This window comes from Motacilla alba, chromosome 21, assembly GCF_015832195.1.
Source record: "Motacilla alba alba isolate MOTALB_02 chromosome 21, Motacilla_alba_V1.0_pri, whole genome shotgun sequence".
Lineage (NCBI taxonomy): Eukaryota > Metazoa > Chordata > Aves > Passeriformes > Motacillidae > Motacilla > Motacilla alba.
In genome coordinates, this window is record NC_052036.1 from 3,315,677 (window position 1) to 3,339,973 (window position 24,297).

The window sequence follows — 24,297 nt, forward strand, 5'->3', positions numbered from 1 at the left end:
ATAAAAGTTAATCGAGTGTAAAATAAAAGTTACATAAGGTGAGTGGTAAAACTTTATGATTGCTGATGTTGGGTTTATTGATGGCTGCACTGGCTGTTATGAGCCATGGCATCCCACCAAGCCCACTGGATGTCCCTGCCAGCCCGTGCTCCACAGGCACCTCCACATGGGAACGGGCCTGGCACCCTCACATGTGCCCCAGGAATTTATGGGGAAAGCTCTCCAGCTCCCAATTACCCTGCTCTTAGGTAAACGTGGGATGTTTTACTGGCTGATGGGAGGAGCTGCTGGCTCTTGCAGCTGGGCCAGGGCTCCATGTGTGCCCTGAGTGGCAGCAGGGACGGGACGAGGCAGCCACACACCCATTGCTGGTGGCTCCTCTCCCCACACAGGGATTTTTCCCAAGCCAGTTCACCTCAATATCCATCCTGGGGCATTCTGAGCCAGAGTCCTGAGAGGGAGGGATGAGTGGGAACAGTCCCTTGTCCTGGCTCAGTGCTCAGGATGTTTCAGCTTCTCCAAACAAAGTTTTCACTTGTTCTTCACGTGGTCTGCCCTCATCTTGCCCCATCAGGAGAACACAGAAACCCAGGAAAAGTGAAACAGAACATCTGCACACTCTGCAGTGTGCAAAGTGAATAAATTCCTTGCATTTTGGGCCTGTCATTAGCTGTGTTAATTGGCTTGAGTGGCTAATAGGATATTGTGACCATTAATGGTTCATACACTTATTTCAGGGTAGTAATGAATTAAACTTCCTTTTTTACCCACCAAGTTCTGTCAGATAAACCTGGCTGAAAATATCAGGGCTTTTGGCACCCCTGAAAATCTTGCTAAGTTTTACTTTCTTTAATATATTTTGCATTCTAAAATCTGACTGGAGCAACAATGACAACTCAATTAAGAAGCTGATCCTGGAAGTTCTAGCAGCAGTGCAGCATTTCCTACCCTGACTCACATTTCAGACTTACCATGAAAAAATGAAAAAAAAAATAAAATAAACCCCAAATCCTCCTGGAATTGTGGTACAGCAGGTTAGTGGCCATTGATCTCAGCAAGAATGCTCCAACCTGCCAAGTGTGTTACATGCTTGAAGTCTAGACAGAGATGTAGCAACCACTCGTGTTCCAGCTGGATTTTGCTTTTGGAATGATGCAGGGATTCCAGAAACGGGGGTGGAGGTCAGTGCTCAGACACAAGAACTTCACAGCTCACCCGAAGAAGATCTGGTTTTGTTTTCTTATCTGACAGGGCCCAGCTGCCAAAATAATGGATTTATGGGGGAAATGAGAGGAGGGGCTTCTTTCCCCTCATCTCTGGGTAATTGTCTTGCTTGAAAAGACAGGTGTCTGCTAAGGAAGGCAGGAGCCTTCCTTGAAATGAAAAAATGTGAACCCCCTCCCTCCAAACTATTATAATTTTGAAATTAAAGGGCTCTCAGGCAAAGATATGGGAGTAGGAATAACAGTTCTTTACTAGGAGAATTAAATAAAAATACAAATGTAATAGCACAAACAAAAACAAACCACTGACAGAGTCAGAACAGGAGCTGACCCCCTGTGGGTCAGGGTGGTGGCAGCAGTGCCATTCCATGGTGGCTCAGCCCTCCTGCAGGGCCAGCTGTGCTTCTGCTGGAGCAGGGATCTTGCACAAGAGGGGAGTTTTCCTCTGGAGCTCCAGGGCTGCTGGAGATGGGCCTGGAATTCCTCTGGGAATGCAGGGGAGCAGAAAGCTGCTCCTCTGGGAATGCAGGGGAGGAGAAAGCTGCTCCTCTGGGAATGCAGGGGAGCAGAAAGCTGCTCCTCTGGGAATGCAGGGGAGGAGAAAGCTGCTCCTCTGGGAATGCAGGGGAGCAGAAAGCTGCTCCTCTGGGAATGAAGGGGAGCAGAAAGCTGCTCCTCTGGGAATGCAGGGGGCAAAGGCTGCTGTGCTATTCCAGGCTCAGATTGTATCCAGGTAGGAATGCTTGGCTCCTCCCCTGGGCAGAGCATCTCCCCATGGGATGATGGAATTTGATCAGCCATGCAGGGACACTCAGTGGCCATGGACAGCAGAGATCTCCTGGAGGGAGGATTGGCTGTGGGAGAGATGAAGAAACCTGCCCCATGGACAGCAGAGAGCTGCCCCAGCTCTGACAGAGGGTGATGGAACACACACATACCTTACAACACAGGACAGGAATGCTGCTGGGCACTGGGGGAGGGAGGCAGGGAGGGAGCTCTTTGCACATCATCAAGATTTGGCTCAGGAGGAGCAGGGCAGGCTGTGCTGTCCCAGCTCTCTCAGCAGCTTCCAGGGAGGCTGCTCCAGGTGCCAGCTCAGTCACAGCAGCCCAGGGCTCTGGGATGGGAGTGACCACTGGCAGCTGGTGCCAGAAGCTGAGGGTCCAGCAGGGCCAGAGCAGGGACTGTGCCCCCCTGGTGCTTGTGAGGCAGCTCAGGGGCTGTGGCCAGTTCTGGGCCCCTCAAGACAAGAGGGACATGTAGGGGCTGGAGCGTTTCCACGGAAGGGAACAGAGCTGGGAAGGGTCTGGAGCCCCAGGAGGGGCTGAGGGAGCTGGAACGGGGCTCAGCCTGGAGAAAAGGAGGCTCAGGGGGGACCTCGTGGCTCTGCACAGCTCCTGACAGGAGGGGAAAGCCCCAGGTCGGCCTCTGCTTCAGGGAACAGGGACAGGAGCAGAGGGAACAGCCTCAGGCCGGGCCAGGGAAAACTCAGGGTGGACACCAGGAGGAATTTCCCCATGGAAAGGGTGCTCAGGCACTGGCAGGGGCTGCCCAGGGAGGTTTGGAGTGCCCATGCCTGGAGGTGTCCAAGGAAGGGCTGGAGGTGGCACTCAGTGCTCTGTGTGACAAAGGTGGGCACTGGGCACAGGCTGGACTCGATGACCTTGGAGGGTTTTTCCATTCTCAGTGATCCTGGGATTCTGTGATTTTCCCTCTCTAAAAGACATGTTCCTGTTTCCCGTTCTCACCTATTTCCCGACTGTCTCTCACCCTCCCAGGGGACAGGGGATGTCCTGCAGGCCGTGTGCCCTCTGTGCTGTCTGTGCTGCTGCAGCCCTGCTTCCACAACTCCATTATTAGTCTTGTCCAGCCTACAGGAAAAAGTGATGCTGTAGCTGGCATCCCAGTGTTAGGTCATATTAAAACCATCTGTAACAAATCTTTATTTGCAGTTACTTTGGAGTTCAGATTTCAGCTTCTACTCCACCTGTCATCAGTGTTTATCCTCATAAACTTTCACAGCTTCTTTTATTCTGGTCCTTTTTTTTTTTTTTTCCCTTCTGAGAGACCTTTTCAGGGTTTTTGGCACTCTTCCGCCTACTTTGCCTGGCAGAATTTCACTCTCCTTGATTTAGAAAAGATGCAGGTTTCGTGTATCTACAGGATCTTCAGAACAGAATATTTTTAATTTGATTTCCAAGAAAAAGCAGCCCTGTTGCTAGTTTTGATTTCAATAAAAAAATAGGAAAATAAAATCTATGGGGGAGTTGTCTGCAAACTCGCAGCAGAAGGGTTTTTTTAATATAGATAAATAACTCTGCTTGTGCTCTGAGTAACTGCAGAAAGGGGAGTCTAACAAATGTTAGAGGTGGATTCATTCAGATATGTTTAGTTTGAAGGTGAAGATGATGAAGATCACAAGCCTTGGTGGGCTCAGTGCAGATGGGCTGGATGGGACAGGACAGGGCAGTGCTCAGGCAGTAAAAGGGATGGGAATGAGGGGTGGTTGCACAGCCTGGCTGAAATTCCACTTCTCTTTGGTTTATCCCAATAAAACCATGAATAAAGACAATTTTTTGACACCCAGAGTGGCGAGTGCCAGACAGGGCTCCCCAGGGAAGCACCAGAAGCCTCAGGAGCAGGATGAAAATACAGGAGCTGGGTTTTTACCCACTTAAACTTTCCTCCTTACAGTGTCAGCCCCAATATCAGTTCAGAAGTTCTGTCCTTTTGCTGGTGCTGTTGACCAAGTTTGAGTTGGGGTTGATCTGTGGGCAGCTCGCCTTGCAGAAGGTTCTTCCTGGCTGTGCATCCTACAAGGCATCATCACCTCAGAGGTGTTGTCTTCCTGCCAAATACCCAAACACAGCTTGGTTACAGGTCAGAGTGGTTCTGGGGCTTTGATTTCAGTGTTTTGCTCAAGGGAAGGGGCTGGTTCCTGCCTTTGGTGCTGTGCAGGCTCGGGGCTGCTGGGGCAGCTTTGCCACATCAAACAGGTCCCAGCACTGGAGCAGCAGATGAAGAATCCAACTAGAATTAGCAACTCTAAGAGTTTGTTAATTGGGAGGTTTGCTTTCATGACTCCTTCTCTGGGTAAACCTTTGTGGGTTGGGCTCATACAAAGGTTTTAAACACTTTTCCCCCCCTAATTCATGGGGTTTAACAATCCTTTCTGCTCTTCCAGGCAGACATTTTTAGCTATCAATCATTTCTGACTGTGCTGACGGCTGTGGTGAGCAGAGCTGGACATGCCAAAGCAAACAGAGATCTCTACTGCATTGGAGGAGTCACAATTTCAATCATTCTCTCCAAAGTGTGCTCTCCACTGCCATTATCTCTGTTGTTCTTTCCAGTGGGGTCTGGGTAACAGTTCACATGCACATGTTTTCCCTCAGAGTTCCCAGAGCTGCCCAGAGGAGGAGGGCCAGTCACAAGCATTCCTGCAGCAAAGAGTGGCACAAACTCCAGGGAAATGGGACATTCTCTGGCCCTTGGGGCTTTTCCCACATTCTCAATATTCTTGCAAACAGCCCATGAATCAGGTGATTGATTTGGGGATCGTACAAGATCAGATGAAATGGATGAACTCTTGGAAAAGAAAGCAAAACAGAAGTCACTTATTCCAGAGAAAATTGCCCTGGGAATGGCTGATGGTCGCAGGCTTTGGGGTTACTGGGACACAAAATTGTGTGAATAATTTGTCACAGTGACAAGCTGCAGCCAGAGGGAGAGGATGGAGCTCTGGGTCCTCCTGAACTGGGTCTGCCCAGTGCCTGGAGCTCGTGTCCTCCCCTGGCCTTTCCTCCTGCATCCCTCACCATGGCCAGGAAGAGAACACGAGAATCTTGAGGTGATGTCCAAGTGTTCCAGGATTCCCACCCCTCATAGCTTTCCACGTTGAGATATATTCCATTTCCTCATGCATTGATCTTTCCATTATTTTTTGTGATGCTTTCTGCCTCTTATCCCACAAATTAATTTTCAAAACACTCAGAATGTCCAAATTCAGCTGATTCAGGCTCGCCTGTCCTTTTCAAATGATTGACAAAGCCGTGCCTCGTCCTCAGGCCAAAACAGAAACGTATTTTGGTTAGATTTTCTGTTGGACTTGCTGCATAGAAGGCTGAAATTCCTCTGTGTAGAACATGGGGGGAATTAAAGGATGTTCATAAGTGTAAAAACTGCAATGCTGAGCAATTCTGGGTGCTGGTTAAAGAGGCTGCCCTTGGTGGTGCAGATTTTTGATCCCTTCATGAGCTTCAGCCCCACAAGGTCCCAGTTTGGATTTTGGTCTCCCAGAGGAGTCACACATGCACTGCTGACAAGACAGGAAAAAAAAAAACCCACAAAATGCCTAAAATGTTTAAAATGCAAATGAAGCTGGATTTCTGGAAAGTATTTGAGAGTCTATCAAGTCCCTGAGTAGTTTTGTTGAGCTGTGACATTCAAAGGAACGTGGCAGAACAAGGCAGCTTCCCAGGAAAGGTATTGACTCACGAGCCTGAGATTTCCAGCTCTGTTTTCAAGTCAAGCAAAATATGAACAGGCATATTTTGGGTGTTTAAAGCAGAGCTCCAGAGCTTCTCCTGTCACCACTCCATCTGTGCTGCCTTTCTTTTGATGTGTAAGTAAATACGTGCCTGTATTCCGTGTACATATAAAATAATCGCCGCTGTCTGTCCTTTGCCATTTGTTTTGCTGTTTAACGATTGTGTTTGGGGTGGGAGCAGGGGAGGCAGGGAAGGGGGAGCCGCAGCAGCCATAAAGTGGACAGAAAACAAGCTTCATCTTTGTAGCTCCAAAGAGTGCATTATGGATGTTTTTAATCTCTTTGACCTTGTGGCAGGGAAGGAGGGAAGTGGAGAAATTGTGACAAACACCAGCGCTTTAATGCCAGGTTTGTTACTGCCTGGAGTGCCCTAAGGGTTAATGTAACAGTTTTAAGTCCTTCAATCACACCCACCCCCAACTACAGAACACTTCCAAATAATCCCTTTATAATAGACCCTTTTCCACAGATTGTATCTAACCCATGCATTAATGGGGCCCATTGGTGTCAAGCGTTTCAACAAATCCCGGCCAGCCCCGGCTCTGGGAGCCCCTCTTCCCCCACAGACCTTAATGATCTTTTGCCCCTCTGACTTGGCTCCCCTGCTGCAGGGACAAAATTAAACTACTGCGGATGGCAAAATAGTTATTTGCTGCCCAGGCAATTACATCCTTCCAAAAGTCTCCATCACGGAAGGCCAGATGGACTTTATAGAAACCAGACCCAGTTTTAATTATCATAGTCCTGTCAGAAATGAGTGAAATTCTGAATGACCGCATGAAACGAACCAAAAGCCTTGCACATGGATTTTTTCCTCAATAAAATTTTATGGCTTCTTAAAGAAACAGCATTCATATATTTTATGGGGCCTAATCATTCACTAATGCCTATATTAGTGCACCTGTGGCACTCGGCCCCATGGAAATTACAGCACGGGGCTCAGCCCCCTTCTCTTGTGTTCTCTTGTGTTATTGCAAAGCCCTTGTCCAAAAGGCTCCAGGGATAAGCTGGGCTCATTTTCTTCAACTAGGAGTTGTTCTAATAAGGTAAAGAGATTTATGGACCCTTATCTGCTGAAATTTTGGTGTCACTGTGTGGGCAAGGCTTGTATGAATAAAATCATCCTTCCTAATATATTACTTTTTAAATGTATCCCTGGGCAGCACGTGCTGAAGGGATTGGATGTGTTGTGCTGGATTCCTCTGCTGATTCAGCAAGAGAAGGAATTTCCATTGAATATTTTCCCCCTCAGACAGCAGCACTCGCAGAGTAAGTGCTGAGAGCAGTTTGCAGCTATTTCCAAAGGCCACTAGGTATCGACTTGGTGTTGTCCATCTGCTCACTGCTGCACACAAACCCTTCAATTTCCAGTTCCCATCCCACCCAGAGCAGTGCAGGACCTCCAGATATTTGTCAGGGTGTGTGTCTGACCTGTGTTTGCAGACAGAAGCTCTGTGACCTCTGCTGGTTGTTGTCCCTCTTGTTCATCACTCTTTCCTCTTAATGTCTCAGTGTCTGAACTGAATGTCTTTACCCCATTCCTCAGTCTCCTCAAGGTGTAACAGCTCCAGTGATCCCAGTTTCCAGACCCTCATTCCCTTCTCTGTCTCCTGTTTCTGCCTCTTCCCTGGGGAGCGCTGCCCCATCAGCTGTCCTCCCAAAACTCCATGTGAAAGTGCCTCCCTCTCCTGAGGGCGCCGGTCCCTTTGTGTCCCCCGACAGGACGTAATTCCACAGAGGAGTTTCAATCCTGCATTTAAGCATGGCTCTGTACGGGGGGCAGGTTATGACAGACCTCCCCCAGCACAGCCTTTGAGCGCCGGGGAACCGGAGCCGCGGCCCCGCGCAGCCACCGAGCCTCAGGTGAGCCTTTGTGTCCTGCCTTTCCCTCCTGTCCGCATCCCTGCCAGCCTCCGGGGCTGCTGAGGGCATTGTCACCAGCCCCAGGGCACGTCTGGGGGCAAAGAGTGCTCTGCTGGGACATCCCCAGCTGCACGGGACAGGGTCCGGGAAGGTCCGACAGGGAAGGATGCGGGAAGGTGCGACAGGGAAGGGAAGAATGCGGGGAAAGTGTGACAGGGAAGGGTCCGGGAAGGTGCGACAGGGAAGGGCAGGATGCAGGAAGGTGCGACAGGGAAGGGAAGGATGCGGGAAGGTGCGACAGGGAAGGGAAGCGTGCGGGAAGGTGCGACAGGGAAGGGAAGGGTGCGGGAAGGCGCGACAGGGAAGAGAAGGATGCGGGAAGGTGCGACAGGGAAGGGAAGGGTGCGGGAAGGTGTGACAGGGAAGGGAAGGGTGCGGGAAGGTGTGACAGGGAAGGGAAGGATGCGGGAAGGTGTGACAGGGAAGAGAAGGATGCGGGAAGGTGTGACAGGGAAGAGAAGGATGCGGGGAAAGTGTGACAGGGAAGGGAAGGGTGCGGGAAGGTGCGACAGGGAAGGGAAGGGTGCGGGAAGGTGCGACAGGGAAGGGCAGGGCAGGATGCAGGAAGGTGTGACAGAGAGGGGCAGGGCAGATGTGGAGGGATGGTGACACCCAGGAACGCGTCTCCTCCGGCTGGGAAAGTCAAAATTCGCTAATGAGGTCCCGTCCAGCGCCGTGCTGACAGCCCGGGACACGCTGGGTGTGTTTCTGCAGCGGCACTGGAGTGAAGTCAGCCCCTCTCCCGAAGCTTTCTCATTACTTCATGCACTTGGCAGCCGCTCACGGGCTGGACGAGAAATAAGAACTGATGTAGAAACATGGAAAAGAGCGTTGAGCATTTCCAAACATTCTTCCCGGGGAGATGGCAGGAGGGGAGGAGGCGCTGAGCCGGCCCCGCGGTTTCTGTTCTGCGGCGCTATCAGATGTGGGCAGAGATGCCGAGGAGGAGGAGGAGGAGGAAGGCAGGGGGAGGATGAAGAGGAAAAGGGAGGAGGAGGAAGAGGATAGGAGAGAGGATGAGGAGGAAAAGGGGGGAGAGGAGGAGGGCAGGGGGTGGATGGGGAGAGTAAGGGGGAGGAGGACGTGGGAGGATGAGGAGGAAAAGGAGAGAGGATGAAGAGGACGGGGGGGGGGGGATGTGAGGTAAACAGGAGAGGAGGAGGAAAATGGGGAGGATGAAGAGGGCAGGAGGAGGATGAGGAGGGCAGGGGCAAAGATGAGGAGGACAAGGGAAAGTATGAGGACAGCAAGGGAGGACGAAGAGGAAAAGGAGGAGGATGAGGAAGGCAGGGGGAGGATGAGGAGGGCAGGGGGACATAAGGACGACAAAGGGGAAGATGAAGAGGAAGAGGGAGAGGATGAGGAGGGCAGGGGGAGGATGAGGAGGGCGGGGGGAAGATGAGGAGGGCAGGGGGGAGGATGAGGAAGGCAGGGGGAGGATGAGGAGGGCAGGGGCTCTGTGGTCCCTCCCCGCCGGGCGGCTCCAGCCGGGCTCAGCCCTGTCCTGGCGCTGCCCCGCAGATACAAAGTGTGCTTGTATTGAGTGTATCGGCTCCAAAAGGGGCTAGTAGTAAACTGAGAATATTTGGATAAACTCGCCGGCCCTCAGGACTAGAAAAGGACTTTTGTTCACCTAAAGAAAAAGACTGTTCCATTTCCATAGGATGGCTGGATCCTGTCCAGTAAAAACTGAGCTTGAAGTATAAAAAATGATCAGGAGTGTCAAACGAAGGATCTTTTACTTGAGGTCAGATGTTTATTTTTATTTATTAGCGTGTGAGATCTCCATCTCTGGCCGGGCTTTGGGCTGAGGCAGCGTCTCTCGCAGGAGCATCGTCCGCCACAAAGAGCGCGTTGTGCCGGGGGCAGGGGCGCTCCGGGGCCCTCCCGGTGCTCTGGGTTTTCCTGCCCTGTTCTCCTCCTCCCTGGGACGGGGACAGGGTGAAACTCTTCCCTTCAGCCTCTCGTTCGGTGTCTGCTGTTGGACACAGAGCAAGGCCCGGGCCGGCACAGCCAGGTGTGCTTTGTGCTCACCTGAGCGTCGCCAGCTGTGATGTTTGTCCCTCTGCAAAGCGGTTCGCCAGCCTTTCTGTGTCATTCTGAGGCAGACTCATCTTCTGAGGCAGACTCATCCTCTGGCTCTCAAAGCAGGGAAAGCTCTGGCAGAGCCCCGGCTGCTGTTCAGTGCTGCCCCAGTGCAGAGTGACCGTGCCGGTGCTGGGCACCACGAGGCAGAGTGGGACAGGGCACAGCTTGGTCCTGCCTCTGCCTAATTTTGGGAAGTGAACACTGGCACAGGGGTGCAGGGAGGGAGCACTCTGGGGCAGCAGAGGCAGATTTGTTAATCAGAGCGGAGGAAAAGTGACTGAAAGAGCTGGAGTGGTCTGAACTCAGCCCAGGTGCAGCCGATGGATTTTTGAGTCAGGAATTTTTTTTGTGCAATTCTCCAGCATGAAATGTCAAAGACATATTTGGTGCAAATATTTCTGTAGGATTTATTTTTATCTAATCACTTATGAAACTTTTACTGACTCTAAAGACCAGATTTTCTCAGCACCCGTAAACCACGTTTTCCTCCCTTAATGAAACCATTTTTCCTCCATGAGGTTTTGTTCACACTCTGACTACATCAATATAAATATATCTCTGCAGGGTAATTAATAAAAGCAGGCAGCTCCAGGGAGAAAGCAGATGTGTCATATCATCTTTGTGGACTCAGCTTTTGCACAGTTCTTCCAAAAAAAGGGAAGAATCACTCCCAATTAAAATGTTATGTGGCTTATGTATGTTCCCATTTAATTTGCTATAATTGAATTTATGTTCATCCTCAGAGAACTCCCAGGTCTGCCAGATACAGGCAGGAATCATTTGTACCATGGATTGGTTTAAAAGCTGCAGGATTAGAGCACAAGAAACTGTTTGGGCAGCATTTCAAGGCAGTTGCTTCAACTTTTGTGTGAGTTTCTGTGAAGGGAATGGAGACAATAATGTCCTCACCACGTTTGTTTGTTTTGGGTGCTGAAGCGCCGCTCAAAAATGTGATAGTTTCTACTTAGCATTAAATTAATGCTTTTTAGTAGCATCACAAACATTCTTCCTGGGGAGATGGTTTTAAGGAGTGAGTGGGTTTTAAGTCTTGTGTTCTATAATTGAGGATTTTAAACTTCAGAATAAGAAGAAATCTGTCAGGGAAAAAAAAAAGTGTTTCCATCTGTTAATGAGGAAGTCTTCGAGATCATTATCAGGTGAACGTTCTAAATACCTGAAGTCTGATTTTTTTTCCCAAGAGCATTTGGGTTTAAGAGAGAAAACCATCCCCACATTTATTGTAACTGAGAGTTGACTGAGAAAATAATCCTAGATTGGTTTGGGTTGGAGGAGACCTTAAAGATCAGAAAGGAGGAGGGTTCCCTTTTCGTGCCCAGGGAATCCTGAGGAAATATTTGGAAATATTTGTCATCCTCAGCTCCAGCTTTTGGTGGAAGTCTGGCTTTCTGAGAGGTGAGAAATCAGCTCCAAAGACAGATGCTAGTTTATTTTTTGGTCCTTCCCACCTGGCTTCAAAACAGCCCAACTTAAAAGGAGCAGAGGTCTTCTCCTGCAGGGTCAGGATGTGGATCAGGGAGGGCACGGAGCTGCTGGGTGCTGTCCCTCAGGCTGGGCACAGGTGGAAGATAAGGAATTCTGAGTGGAGGTTATCAGCATCTCCCTAACTCAAACCTGCCCTGCTGGGGCAGTGTGAGCTATCTGGAGTGTCAGATCAGCTTTGTTTTGAGCCCTGCTGTCAGAGAACCAGATGTGCTGGCATTGCCTCAGCAAAACAACCTGAGCAGAGGCATCGGGGTCCCCCTCACCCCACACTCTCCTGTGGCTCCATCTTGACACCACCGCCCTGCTCAGCTGTCTTTTGACCCAGAGATGGGATCAGATCTGAGCTGGAGATTTTGAAATGTTGTTTCTCAGCGTATTCAAAGGGCAGATTTATCATCAGAATCAATTCCCTGGGATGGATCATTTCATAAGTAGGTGAATTGGCTCGGGGTAAAGTTCACACCAGAGGCACTTGGGACTGTGCAGTTTTACCCTTGTACTTCCTTATGGCTGAGATTTCAGCTCTTTTGGTGATGTCAGACAAGATACTGCTTTGCTTTCAGCTGCAGAGGGGGCAGAGCTGCAGGGGGAAATCATTTAATCAGTCCCTCCTTGTCATAATTTGGAAAGAAGGAACAAGGTTTGGCTTGAAGGTTTGTGAACCTCTCATGGATGTCTCATCAACCAACCGGCAGAAAATTATTGGTTCAGAGATTTTGGTGGAAAATGAGCACCCTAGAATTTCTTTACAAGTGTGACTCACTGTGCTGGGAGGGGGGAAAACCACATTCACAGCATAAATCTGAGGGCAGAACACTTTGCACATTTTCTTTGTGTATCTGTGAGTGAGATTGTTGCTAAACCCACAGGCAGCTGTCGGGCTGGTGCGGGGGGGACTCCCCTTCTGTAAAAGTCTTTCATATCTTTAGGTGAGAACTGACTCCAAAACCTTCTTTTCTCACGTAGAGGCAAAATGTCCACCCTGGTGTCCCCAGTTCTGACTTCAGTGATGCTCCCATTGAAGACAAACTGCATGTAATGGTTGCACATTGAAGAATTTCTTGCTCAAGATTTAGGTCATGTGAATAATCTTCATGTCGCTTGGGAGGCAAACCAGCCCTAAAGTAGATTTTCTGGGAGCAGATCTTCTGGGAGTGTATTTTTCCTGGAAGTGCCCTGAAGATCTGCTTCTCTGGCCTTGCTCTCACTCTTCAGCCAATATCCAAAGGCAAAAGGTTTGGGATAAGCCTGGATGCTTTAAAAACCCACAGCAGAGAGGAATTTTCAACTGTGGAACAGCTCCCTCATCCCAGGTCCTCGCTGTCCTTCCAGCAGCCCGAGGCAAGGGGAGCAGATGGGGGTTGATGCTCTGAGCCTTGGGTTGTGCCCCTCCTGCCCTGCCCTCCCTGAGCACCCCCAAATTCCCTCCCAGCCATGGCCAGCCCTTCCTTTGTGCTGGGAAGGCCTCTTGCTCTCAATTTTGGTGAGAGCACATCCTGAGCACCCCCAAATTCCATCACAGCCCTTCCTTTGTGCTGGGAAGGCCTCTTGCTCTCAATTTTGGTGAGATCACACCCTGAGCACCCCCAAATTCCCTCCCAGCCATGGCCAGCCCTTCCTTTGTGCTGGGAAGGCCTCTTGCTCTCAATTTTGGTGAGATCACACCCTGAGCACCCCCAAATTCCCTCACGGCCCTTCCTTTGTGCTGGGAAGGCCTCTTGCTCTCACTTTTGGTGAGGGCACACACTGAGCACCCCCAAATTCCCTCACAGCCCTCCCTTTGTGCTGGGAAGGCCTCTTGCTCTCACTTTTGGTGATATTTAAAAGATAAATATCTTATAAATATCTGCAGCTGCCGTGCAGGATGTAGGGCCGTGGTGGGCCGCTGGGCCAGGCCCACAGGCCTTGTTTAGCACCTTCTCTGGGCCATGTTTTCAGTAAATATCACCGTAAAGAAATCACACATCTCAGCTCTCTGCGGGGTGAGCAGCACCTCGTGAGAGAAAATCTCCCCCGGGCTGCTTTGTTTCCTGAGCTCCTCAAAGAGGGGGCTGCTGGTTTTTTGAACCTCGAGTATCCTCTGGTTCTCTTTCTCGGTGCCAGCCCAGCTCAAACTCATCTATTTCACACCTTCTGAAGGGCAGGAGAGCAGCTGCTGCTGATAACAAAGATTAGGAGGACTTGGCTTCCCCGTCCAAGCGTGGCCCTGGGGGGGTTTCCTGTCTCAGGGGCACAGCTGGGCTCGTGGCTGAAGGTGCAGCCCTCCTTGGGCTGCTTTTTGGTGGGGGCTTTTTCCCTCCTTTTCTTTTTTTTTCTAGTGGGTTTTTTTTTTGGTTTGGTTGGTTGGTTTTTTGGGGTTGGTTTTTTGTTTTTTGGGGTTGGTTTTTTGGTTTTGTTTTTGTTTATCTCTGTTCTGAAAGTGTCAGGTCATGGTTAAACCTTGGGAATACGTAGCCTTTGGGCCTGTAAATTCAAGGCTTTTTTGGGGGGCGTGGGGGTGTTTGGGGTTTTTTGTGGGAGGGTTTGATATTTTTGTTTGTTTTTTTGTTTGGTTTTGTTTTTGGTTCTGTTCACCTCTGTTCTGAAAGTGTCAGGCCATGGTTAAACGTTGGAAATACGTAGCCTTTGGGCCTGTAAATTCAAGGGGGTTTTGTTGTTGTTTTGGGGGGTTTTGGGGGTTTTTTTGTTTGGTTTTGTTTTTGGTTTTGTTTATCTCTGTTCTGAAAGTGTCAGGTCATGGTTAAACGTTGGAAATACGTATCCTTTGGGCCTGTAAATTCAAGGGGGTTTTGTTGTTGTTTTGGGGGGTTTTGGGGGTTTTTTTGTTTGGTTTTGATTTTGGTTCTGTTTACCTCTGTTCACCTCTGTTCTGAAAGTGTCAGATCATGGTTAAACCTTGGGAATACGTCGCCTTTGGGCCTGTAAATTCAAGGCTTTTGAAGCCAATAGGAGGAGAGGTGTTCCTGGATTGCTGGGTTGTTGTTATCCATGCTGATGGGAAAAGTAAGCAGGGATAATCATCCCCTATTAACCCCCTAAAATCAGTGCTAGAAGAGTGTGATACCTGTGTGTCTTGAGGCTTGCCTTGCCCCTCTGAACCACACCTCTGGCAGGTTTTTGATGGTGATTCCCTTCTTTCCATGACCGTGTGGTGGTAGCAGTCAGTCCTTGTTTGAGCAGCTCCTACAGCAAGGTGCAGAAGCTCTGGGAGAAGACAGAAGAGAGACCAACACAGTGGTTGTCCTTGCATGGGTGCAACTGGCACCAGTCACACATGGAATAAAAGTCCACATCCTTTCCAGCCTCTCCAGACATTCAACACCTTGAAGGGAAGTTCCCTTCACTTCTGATTCCCTGTAGTTTTCAATCCTAGCAGAAAATTTGATTTGAGCCGCGCTGAGGTGTCCAAACATGGCCCGGCCACCAGAAGCAGGCTGCAGGGTAACTCCAGGTATCAAGCCTTGAGAATAACACTCTTAGTTTTCAGGAGTGAAACACTCAGGTGTGTCCATCAAATACACCCCAGGCCATGGCCTTCCTTATCTGTGTCCCCTGTTCCTTGAACTTGGGCCATATATCCCCAAATCCGTTAATTAATTGAAAATGAGTGCTATTTCAAACCCCTCAGCTCTCTGAATTCATACATCTTCAACAAGAAGGGTTGCTGGAGTTTGTTTCCTGTGTTATTAGCAATCCTGTGTAATCCCAGAGCCTCTGCAGGGGGAGGCAGTGGATTTGCCAGGGCTCTTGGGTGATAGCCTGGGTTCTTCTCAAGAAAGGGGCTCAGAAGGGACCATAACACAACATCATAGAGGTCTTCTCCTGCTGGCACCTCCAGTGGCCTTTGCCAGGCTGATGCTTTGGAGCTGATAGCAGCACCAGGAATGGGCAGTTGAAGGCTCTGCTACTTTTTTGGCCAGAGTGTGAAGTGTAGCAGATGGGTTTGGCACCGAGTGCTGCCCATAAATCACCCTGGAGAGGCCTCCACACTCACGGTGTTCCACAGCGCCGCTCCCAAAACGTTACTAAAACCAAGCTGGAGTAACAAGAAATTATTTAAAGCAAGCAGCAGCTCCCCCTGTCCATCCTGATCCAGTGGAACTGCCAGGATGCACCTCAAGAAGCTGATCAGGATTTATTTTTAAGGTTGGCTGTGTTTTCCTCACAGCAGAAGAACCTTTTGGGTCTGGATAAGGGAAGCAGCTGTGCCCCAGTGCTAAGAGGACTCTTGGACAAATTACCATCAGAAAATGTTCCCATCTTCATACAATAAAGTTCTGTTCAGCTTCTGTGCCTGCTTCCTTCTGCCAGGAGAGCTGCCCTGCTCTTCCTCCCCCCGGGCTAATTGGCACCCGGTCATTAGGGAGCCATTTTAGCCCACATCTTCCTTTGGAAACAGCAGCAGAGGAATCAGACCCTAAAGCCTTTTGGATCACCACAAAAGCTCTGGGATACAAGTGGTTTTTGTCTGTTTTAACCCCTTGGAACAGCCCTGGGAGCTCAGCACTGCTGCACCTCCTGCGGCTGCTCCCTCTCCCCAGTACAGTGAAATGTCCTGAGCATCCAAATCCTCCCCTGCCTGTGGTAGCCCCTGTCTCTTTTTTCATCAGAGGAAGATTTCTCCCAAGTTCCCTTTTATTTTTCTTATCCATTTAGAACTTTACAATTACAATTCTTCAGGAATGAGCCAAAATGCTGTAGGACACAAAAATGGGACGTCCTGAACTCTTTCGGCGCGGAGGAAAACTTCAAAGTTTTTGTGTGTGTATATTACAAAGAACTGGAAATCCCTTCCCTGCCTCGTGTGTACAATGTCTGAGGCAGCCCTGGGATCTGATTCGAGCACAGTTTTTTACGGTTTACTGTTTAATTTAAATCAGTGTGGTATGAATTACGTTAGTGGTGAAAAATGAGCTTTTGTTGAGATAAATGCCTGCCATCAGCTTGGAAGTTGTCTTGTGTTTTGACATCTTTGCTCGGTGTTTTTCTGCGTGGTGATGAGACCTTGCTGTGCAAGGGGAGCTGATTGCCCTCAGAGAGGAGGAAAACTGGGGAGAGAAACGAGGGGGTGGGATTGGGTTCCTGCATCAACAGGAATCAGCATTGGCAGCACCTTCTGCGGCATCCTGGCTCATTCAGGGTGTCTTCTGGGCAGCAAAACTGCATCTCCAAGATGGGAATAGAAGGAATTATAGGTGCAGGGGAGGGAAAGCAGGGCCAGGGTGGATTTTTCTTGATGTTTCTTGATTTCTCCTCTTTGCCCCATTGCTCTGTCGTGTATCCATGGTGCCTCTCTGCTGTGGAGAGCAGGAGATGCTTTCCTGGAGATTGTCTTTAAAGGGTGTAAATGTAAATCTAATGTAAATGGTGCCCTGTATGATTCTTACTGCTGTTGGCTCTTCCTGAGGCTTTGTGTGGAGGGTCAGGTCTGATGCTCCTTCAGCTGGAGCGAATCTACAGTGCCTGAAGGACACAGCAGTGCCCCTGCAGCTTTTTCCAGCCCTTTTTATCCTGATGCAGAGCAGGCACTTGGGAAGTACTGTGCTGGTGTGCAAGAGAAGAGCAGTTAATAGTGGGCAGCCCTTCAAAAGGCTCCGCTGGATTCAAACTCTCTCCAGAAACCCAGCCTTGCTTCCCAAGCTCATGTGAGCCATCCAGGCTCCTCTGCTTGGAAGCTGGACAGGGACTTTTGGGAGAAAACAGCCTTTTTTCATGTGATTCCTCGTGTGCTTTAGATGTGGTGGGGGAAAAAGAATGAGAAGGTTATTTCTTGTGACAGAAATATGTCCCAGGACCAGCCTTCCCTAGGATGGTTTTCCTCCAGACCCTTTGTGAAGCCAGAGGATGCAGCAGCCCAGCAGCAGCTCAGAAATGCACACACCAGTGGAAAATTCCCACTCCAGACGTGTGGCTTGGGTGGGAGTGGAAGATCAAAGCCATCCAGCCTTTTAAAAACCTCAATTGGTCTCTGTCTCATCTGCTACAGCAGCGCTCTGCCCCCCAGGAGCCCCCTTCGGTGTGTCCCCAGTGTCACCAAACTCAACCTGTCACCAAAGTCAGCAGTGTCACCAGGCTTGGCAGTGTCACCAAACTCAACCTGTCACCAAAGTCAGCAGTGTCACCAGGCTTGGCAGTGTCACCTCCAGGCTCCACAGTGTCACCAAACTCAACCCTGTCACCAAAGTCAGTAGTGTCACCAGGCTTGGCAGTGTCACCTCCAGGCTTGGCAGTGTCACCAAACTCAACCTGTCACCAAAGTCAGCAGTGTCACCAGGCTTGGCAGTGTCACCAAACTCAACCTGTCACCAAAGTCAGCAGTGTCACCAGGCTTGGCAGTGTCACCTCCAGGCTCCACAGTGTCACCAAACTCAACCCTGTCACCAAAGTCAGTAGTGTCACCAGGCTTGGCAGTGTCACCTCCAGGCTTGGCAGTGTCACCAAACTCAACCTGTCACCAAAGTCAGCAATGTCACCAGGCTTGGTAGTGTCACCAGGCTTGGCAGTGTCACCTCCAGGCTCCACAGTGTCACCAAACTCAACCCTGTCACCAAAGTCAGCAGTGTCATCCGGCTTGGCAGTGTCACCAAACTCAACCCTGTCACCAAAGCCAGCAATGTCACCAGGCTTGGCAGTGTCCCCTGGCTGCACAGTGTCATCGGGCTCAGCAGCCTCTGCCTGGCATCACCGATCCCGCTGCCCCCGTGCAATCCAGCTGGGTTTCCTCACGTTCCTGGTTCTCCCAGTTCTTGGCTGAGTTTAGAGGAAGCAGAAACATGCTTGTTTGAGAGGAGGAGAACCACAAAGATTTGGTCTGCTCCCTCTGAGCTTTCAGAGTGTTTGGGGACGCTGGGGTTTTGTCACAGAGCTGGTGGGTCCTGTGCTGTGCTGCTGGAAACCCAAGGGTCTGAGGGGGGTGGTGAGGAGAATTCCTGAGGACAGGATCCTGCTCACAGAGCCAGGGAGATGAGCCCTGTGATCCTGCAGCCATTCAGCAGCCCTTAGAGCTTGCACTGCCCGTACCCCAGGGGGTCACACTGAGGATGGAGGTGTGACCATCACACAGAGGAAGACGGTGAGATCTCTGCAGCCTCTTCTCTTTTCATCTGGTGGGTTTGGAGCTGGGAGCTCCTGTGAGGACCTTCCATTTGCACAAGAAGTTTACTGTACATCACTCAAAGTAGCTCTCCCCGAGAACACTCGGAGCTTTTCCTGTGGCCCTGAGCAGAACAGTTGGGTTTGGCTCAGCTGCTCTTCCCAGCGCCTTCCAGCGCTGTGACCTGTTTTTGTCTGACACGTTTCTCATTAACTCTTTGTCAAATCACCAGGAAGCCTGCTTAATTGCAGGCAGAGTGCTGAATTTATGAGTTCATCTAGGCTTCGTGTCTACACATTGACAGAGGTGTTTCTCTGGATGAAGTCTTTTTCTCTTCATTCCGTGGCAAGAATGGACTTTCTGTTTCAGTTACTTCTGAAAGTCATAAATTGCAGCAGTCCCTCCCTTCCCTTTATTTAAAAGAAACACAACAAAACTTCATGGCAACAGTTTATTGCTCTAAATCAGCTCGTGGGTCATTAAAGCAAAAAAAGGGAGGGAAAAAAAAGGAAAAAAAATCCCCAACTCCTGCCAAATAAAATGTGCACATCAGCCAAGCTGTCAGAGGCAGATTCTGCGACCATGGGATGAGAAGGTTTATTACACTCTGGGCTTCTGGGGAGGGATGTTATAGCAACAGGACGCTGGGTCAGTGATGGCAAACTCCTGGTTGCTCCGTTTCCCCATGCACACTAGGAATCCATTAAGCCAACTGACGACAGATCCGCAGGCATTCCAGCCCCCCGGCACACCTCTGCCGGGGCCAAACCTTGGACTCTGCCCATTAAAACGTGAAAGAAACAACCCAACAGAGAGCCCACAAATTAGAGGGGCAGGAAACCTCAAATGATGTGCAAAAAAAATTGTAAACGTTCGAGAGGATTTTTCCATAACTTCTGCCCCATAACTCAGCATTTCTGATGTTAATAAATTACGGAGCGGAGCCTCTGCGAGATCAAGGAGCCTTTTGGATCCAAACCCCGAGCACTAGCTCGGCAGACAGCAGATGAAGCTGCAAAGTGAGCCCTGGAACATGACAACAATTTCCTTTTGGCTGGCTGGGGATGGATCTGAAGCACAGGCACAGGCGGAGCGCTGGCTCTGCGTCCCAGATCCGTGTCCCTGCAGAGGGCCAGTCAAAGCCCTGTAATCCCCGGGAGCACGAAGGTGAATTTGTTTGGAGGGGACAGACTGGAGAGGAGGAGGCTGGGGGACTTCAGAGCAAGAAGAGCTCTGTGAAACCCAGAGAATGACTCCACGAGACAAAATCATGGCACTGTTACTGGCAGGGAAGGGAAGGGGAATTGGGAATTCTTAGATGAGCTGTTGGATTTGAAGACAAAAGTGCTGGGAGGTGCCGTGGGTTAATAAATAAAGACTGAACTCACCATCTGCAGCAGAAGGAGAAAAGATGAACTGAAGTTTTGGCATGTTCAGTGATGAAAAAAGAAGCGGGGAGAAATCCATGATGGGGTGGGAGGGATGAAATGGAAGAGTGGCCAGAGGAAGTGCTCTCACAATAATTAACTTTCTGAGCGTGGCTGCAGGCCAGATGAAAGTCTGCTTTTCCAGCACATCTCCAGGGCAGGGGCTGTCCCAGACTGCTGGGGTTTAACATGGGGACAAAGAAAAAGGGACAACTCTTGTTCCTGCAGGGAGCCCAGCTCCGCAGGGCAGGGATGCTCAGAGCCAAAGGGATCAAGGAGGTGAAATGCATTTCCCAAAACTGACTGGAATAGCAGCACATGATGGTTACAGACTTGCAAAACCAGCACCAATTACTAATCATCAACTGATTTTACTTTGTTTTCTTCTCTCCAGTCTCTTCCCACCTTTTTTTCACCTCTCCTTTCCCTCTGACAACTTCTTTTAATGTCTAAGCCAAATTACTCTCAGGAGAGACGTCTCCACTGATAGAGAGCCAGCCTGGGCAGAGAGCACAGGCAGAAATTCCAAGTCAGCTCCACCAAGTCAGAGTCCTGCAAATAATTTCACTGCATTTTCTGATGGGTCTTTGCTTCCTGTGGCATCTCTGGGGTTTTTTGCTGTTGGTGCTAAATATCTGATGTCAGCCTTTACCTGCCCAGGAAAACAGGTGGGGATGGGATCAAAGTTGCTGCTGAGTCCTGGATAGGGAGAGGCTTAGTTCTGGTTTGAACTGTGAATAAACAGATTTAATAGAGCTGGAGATGCCTGTTGGGGTAAGAGCATCCAGGTGGGTGGCTGGGGGGAGCTGAGCCTTCCAGGAGCGGGGTGAATCCCTCTGTGCTTCCATCTGGGATCTTTAATTTGCCCATTCCCAAAACTTTTTGCCTCCATTTTCCTTCTCCATCTGTCCTAGACCACAGGGTATCCCTTGGTTTTTCAAAAGAACAGAGGAAAAACCGATGCTCTGTGAGCATCCCGGGAGCATTTTCAAACTGGATTTTTTTTTTTAATTTTTTAATATTTTTTTACTTACTGACAAAGACTTGTAAACAGTTGGTTTGCAGAATTTCGCCAGAGGAAATTTCTGATTTCCTTCTGGTCTGAACTGGAAGGAGATGTGGTAAAAGGTTTCAGTTTGTTTTTTCCGGAGTTTTCTCAGGTTGGGGTGGGGGGGGAGGGGGGTAAGAGATACTTAAAATATTATTCTGTGTGTGAACATTTGACAGAAGAAAGAACAGATACTGCAGATAGTGCTGGGTGACTGCTGCAGTGCCCCTGGGTGCTTTTAAGCTGTGAAATGACTTTGATAGCCACCATCAGCAAGCGTGTGAACCTGATCTTTAATTAGAGGTGTTGGCCACAGAGGGCTGAGCTGGCCCAGGGGCTGCCCTGCCTCTGGAGCTGGTCCTGCAGCACTCTAAACCAGCTGATCACCCCGTTTATTCCATTTTTAGAGGGTCCTGGTGGATGCCAGCAGGGGAATTCACCCCGCTCCTGGAAGGCTCAGCTCCCCCCAGTCACCCACCTGGGGATGCTCTTACCCCAGCAGGCATCTCCAGCTCTATTAAATCTGTTTATTCACAGTTCAAACCAGAACTAAGCCTCTCCCTATCCAGGACTCAGCAGCAGCTTTAATCCTGAACCATCCCCACCTGTCTTCCTGGGCAGGTAAAGGTTGACATCAGATGAGGGGTGGCTGGGTGCTGTCCCCGTTTTGGGCTTTGGGTCATGATGCCAGGAGCTGCCCTGCCTCTGGAGCTGGTCCTGCAGCACTCTAAACCAGCTGCTCACCCCGTTTATTCCATTTTTAGGGGGTCCTGCTGAGTGCCAGCAGAGGGATGAGGGGTGGCTGGGTGCTGTCCCTGTTTTGGCCTTGGGCCGTGGTGCCAGGCTCTGTTTGTGGAGGGCAGTGGGGGTGTGTGAGAACAGCAGCTCAGGTTCTCAGGCTCCCACAGCACCTCTTTCTCTCTCGTTTTGATCTGTCAGATCTCACACCCCCAGCTTGGGTTTTAAAGCCCCACGCAGATAAAACCACAGAGTTTCAGGTGATTTCGAGCTACGGCAGAACCTCCTCCTGAGGCACAGCTGGTGAGCAGGACCCTGCAAAAGGAACTTGAGCTGAATTTTGGGCTTTTCCCTGTCATAATCGAGATGGCGACAACACAAAAAAAAACAAACTCCATTTTCTGAAAGATTCAAAACCATTTTTATTCTAGCATGCATGCTTTTTATACATTCTTAAAAAACTCTGAAGTTTACACTTTACTCATTGGTCAGGAAAGACAAAGAAAGTGCTGATTGGAATAGACAGTTGCAGGTTTCTCTTGTTTATCCTTCTTTCTTTCTGGAACCTAGAATAGACAGTTGCAGGTTTCTCTTATTTATCCTTCTTTCTTTCTTTGTTTCTATGTCAACAACCTTGGTAGAAAATTCTTTCAGGAGCAAGGATGGATCCTCTTCTCAAACTTCTCTCTGGCTGACAGAAGTCCCTGTAGAACTTCTTCCACATTCCCTGAGCTCTCTGCCCAGGGCAGGGGGTTGGAAATAAATGATCCTTAAAAATAAATGATCCTTAAGGTCCCTTGCATCCCAAGCCACTCAATGGCCCTAAATGTCCTCTCAAACACCCCTAGAAGAGGAAAGAGACCATCTGTAAGATACAGCTGTGAAATTAAAGCTCTTATTTGTGGGTCCTGGATTTGCCATCTTGTGTTCCCAGGGCCACTGGATGTCACCAATTGCTGGCTCTGGGAGGTTTGTGGGCTGCTGGCTTCTCCAACCACTACAAACTCTGCCCAAACTCTTCATTGGCTTCAGACCCGCTGAGCATCAATCGTTTGTTTCATTTGGTTTTCCAAACTGTTTCCCTGGAAGCTGCTGTCACTTGGTGTCTGGGTGTGTCACCACTTGAAGGGCTGGCTTGGCTGGGCTGCTCAATTTGGGGCCAAAAAGGCCGAGAGAAGCTCTTTCTTTCAGCAGCATTAGCAGCCCCAGTGTCCCTGGAGCTCCCTGAGATAAAAGAGAAGTTATTGATGCTTTAGCTTGAGTAAATTCAGTAGTGATTCAGCCACATTAAGAACAGGTTTTATTGTTGGGGTTTTTTTTTTTGTTTTGTTTGTTTGTTTTTAATTAAAACTTGCAAACAACGCAGAATTGGCTTCCTGTGCCATCAACGCCCACCTCAGACCTTTGGTGCTGCCAGTAGATGACCAAGGGTGTCTGGAAAGTTCCAGGCTCTAGCTAGGGATGGGTGAATGACCTGAGTGTTCCCAGGCAGGGGATGAAGAAACCGAGCACAGCCAGGTTTTTCCTCCCACCAGATCTGTCCCAGAGCAGGGTGGGATCATCCCTGTGCCGTGCTCTGATTAGGAAGGAAGAAGCCCAGCACTAATGGTGGGATTTTCCCTCATCCCTTTTCAGCCAAGGAGCTGGAGAAGGAAAGGTTGGCGGTGGGGATGAGACCAGGGAATGTCTGCTGGGAGCAGTGCAGGGAGCTGGGAGCTGTCCTGGTCCTCCCAGGAGTCCAGAGCTGGGAGCTGGGTCCTGTCCCCCTGAGGTTTCTCAGCCCAGCCTTAGCCTCGACTTGTTGCTGTCATTGCTGAGCTTTAATTTTTCTTCTCCTTTGATTTCCCACTTTTTTTTATTTTTTTCCCTGTGTCTTGAAATAGATGGGAAAATATAATCGTATCCCATGAGATTCTGAGAGAATTAATTGCTAGGAAAAGCATGTTAAGAGCTTTTGATGACTGAAGTAATTTGCACTGACACAGGGGCTGGTCGGGGTAGAGGGAAATGTGAATCTCAGGGAAAAAAGGAGTTTCTGGAGCAGGGAGGCCCACTGAGGAGCAGAGCAGAGCCTTGCTATGCTGGGACTCAGAGGGCTTCTCCTTGTTTTCAGGGTGTGCTGTGGCATTTTTAAAATGTGGGTTTTTTTGAGCGGATTGCAAACTGGATCATCCCAAAGGTTGTTCTAGATTGCTGAGCATCTCCTCCGGTTCTCTCACCAAACTCCACTGCCTTAAGAGAGGAAAAGTCTCTTCTTGCCAAACCAGTTTCTTTGGACTGCAACCCCTTAATTAACTCTTCTTTTTTTTTTCTTTTTTTTCCACACCTGGACTTTAAACATCTGAGGGGTTTTATTTTGAAGGATTCCTCTTTTTCACAGCAGCCAAACTGCTGTATCTCACCCTCAGCCACAAAGATGTGGCCAGTGAATTTCTCAGGCTGTGCTCAGATAAACGAAAGTAGCGCATTGGGTAAAGCGATTTTTAAAATAGAACCTCACAGCTCTGTGACCTGGTTTGAGAGTTTATTGAAAGGTTTGCAATTAAAAATTATCCTGCATGACAGGATGAAACAGACTATGTGAGGAAAGAGCAGTTAAGGACCTTGTCATTAAAATTAGTGCCGTTTGGAAGAGTTCCCTGCTTTGATTACTTGAGCTGTGGTACCAGAGCTGTTTTCCAGAAAATTTGTACTCCTGAACCTTT

General features: G+C 49.4%; 1 protein-coding gene across 6 annotated transcripts in view; it reads left to right on the forward strand.

The window, feature by feature from the left end:
• Positions 1-24,297, forward strand: part of PRDM16 (PR/SET domain 16) — a 315,191-nt gene that overhangs the window by 236,174 nt on the left and 54,720 nt on the right. The window contains exon 1 of one of the 6 annotated variants that reach the window (XM_038160112.1): positions 24,127-24,254. The exons of the other annotated variants lie outside the window; for them this stretch is intronic. The gene's annotated coding sequence lies outside the window, so the exon portion shown is untranslated. Of the gene's footprint in view, positions 1-24,126; positions 24,255-24,297 lie in introns of those variants that run through there. 6 annotated transcript variants of the gene reach the window in all.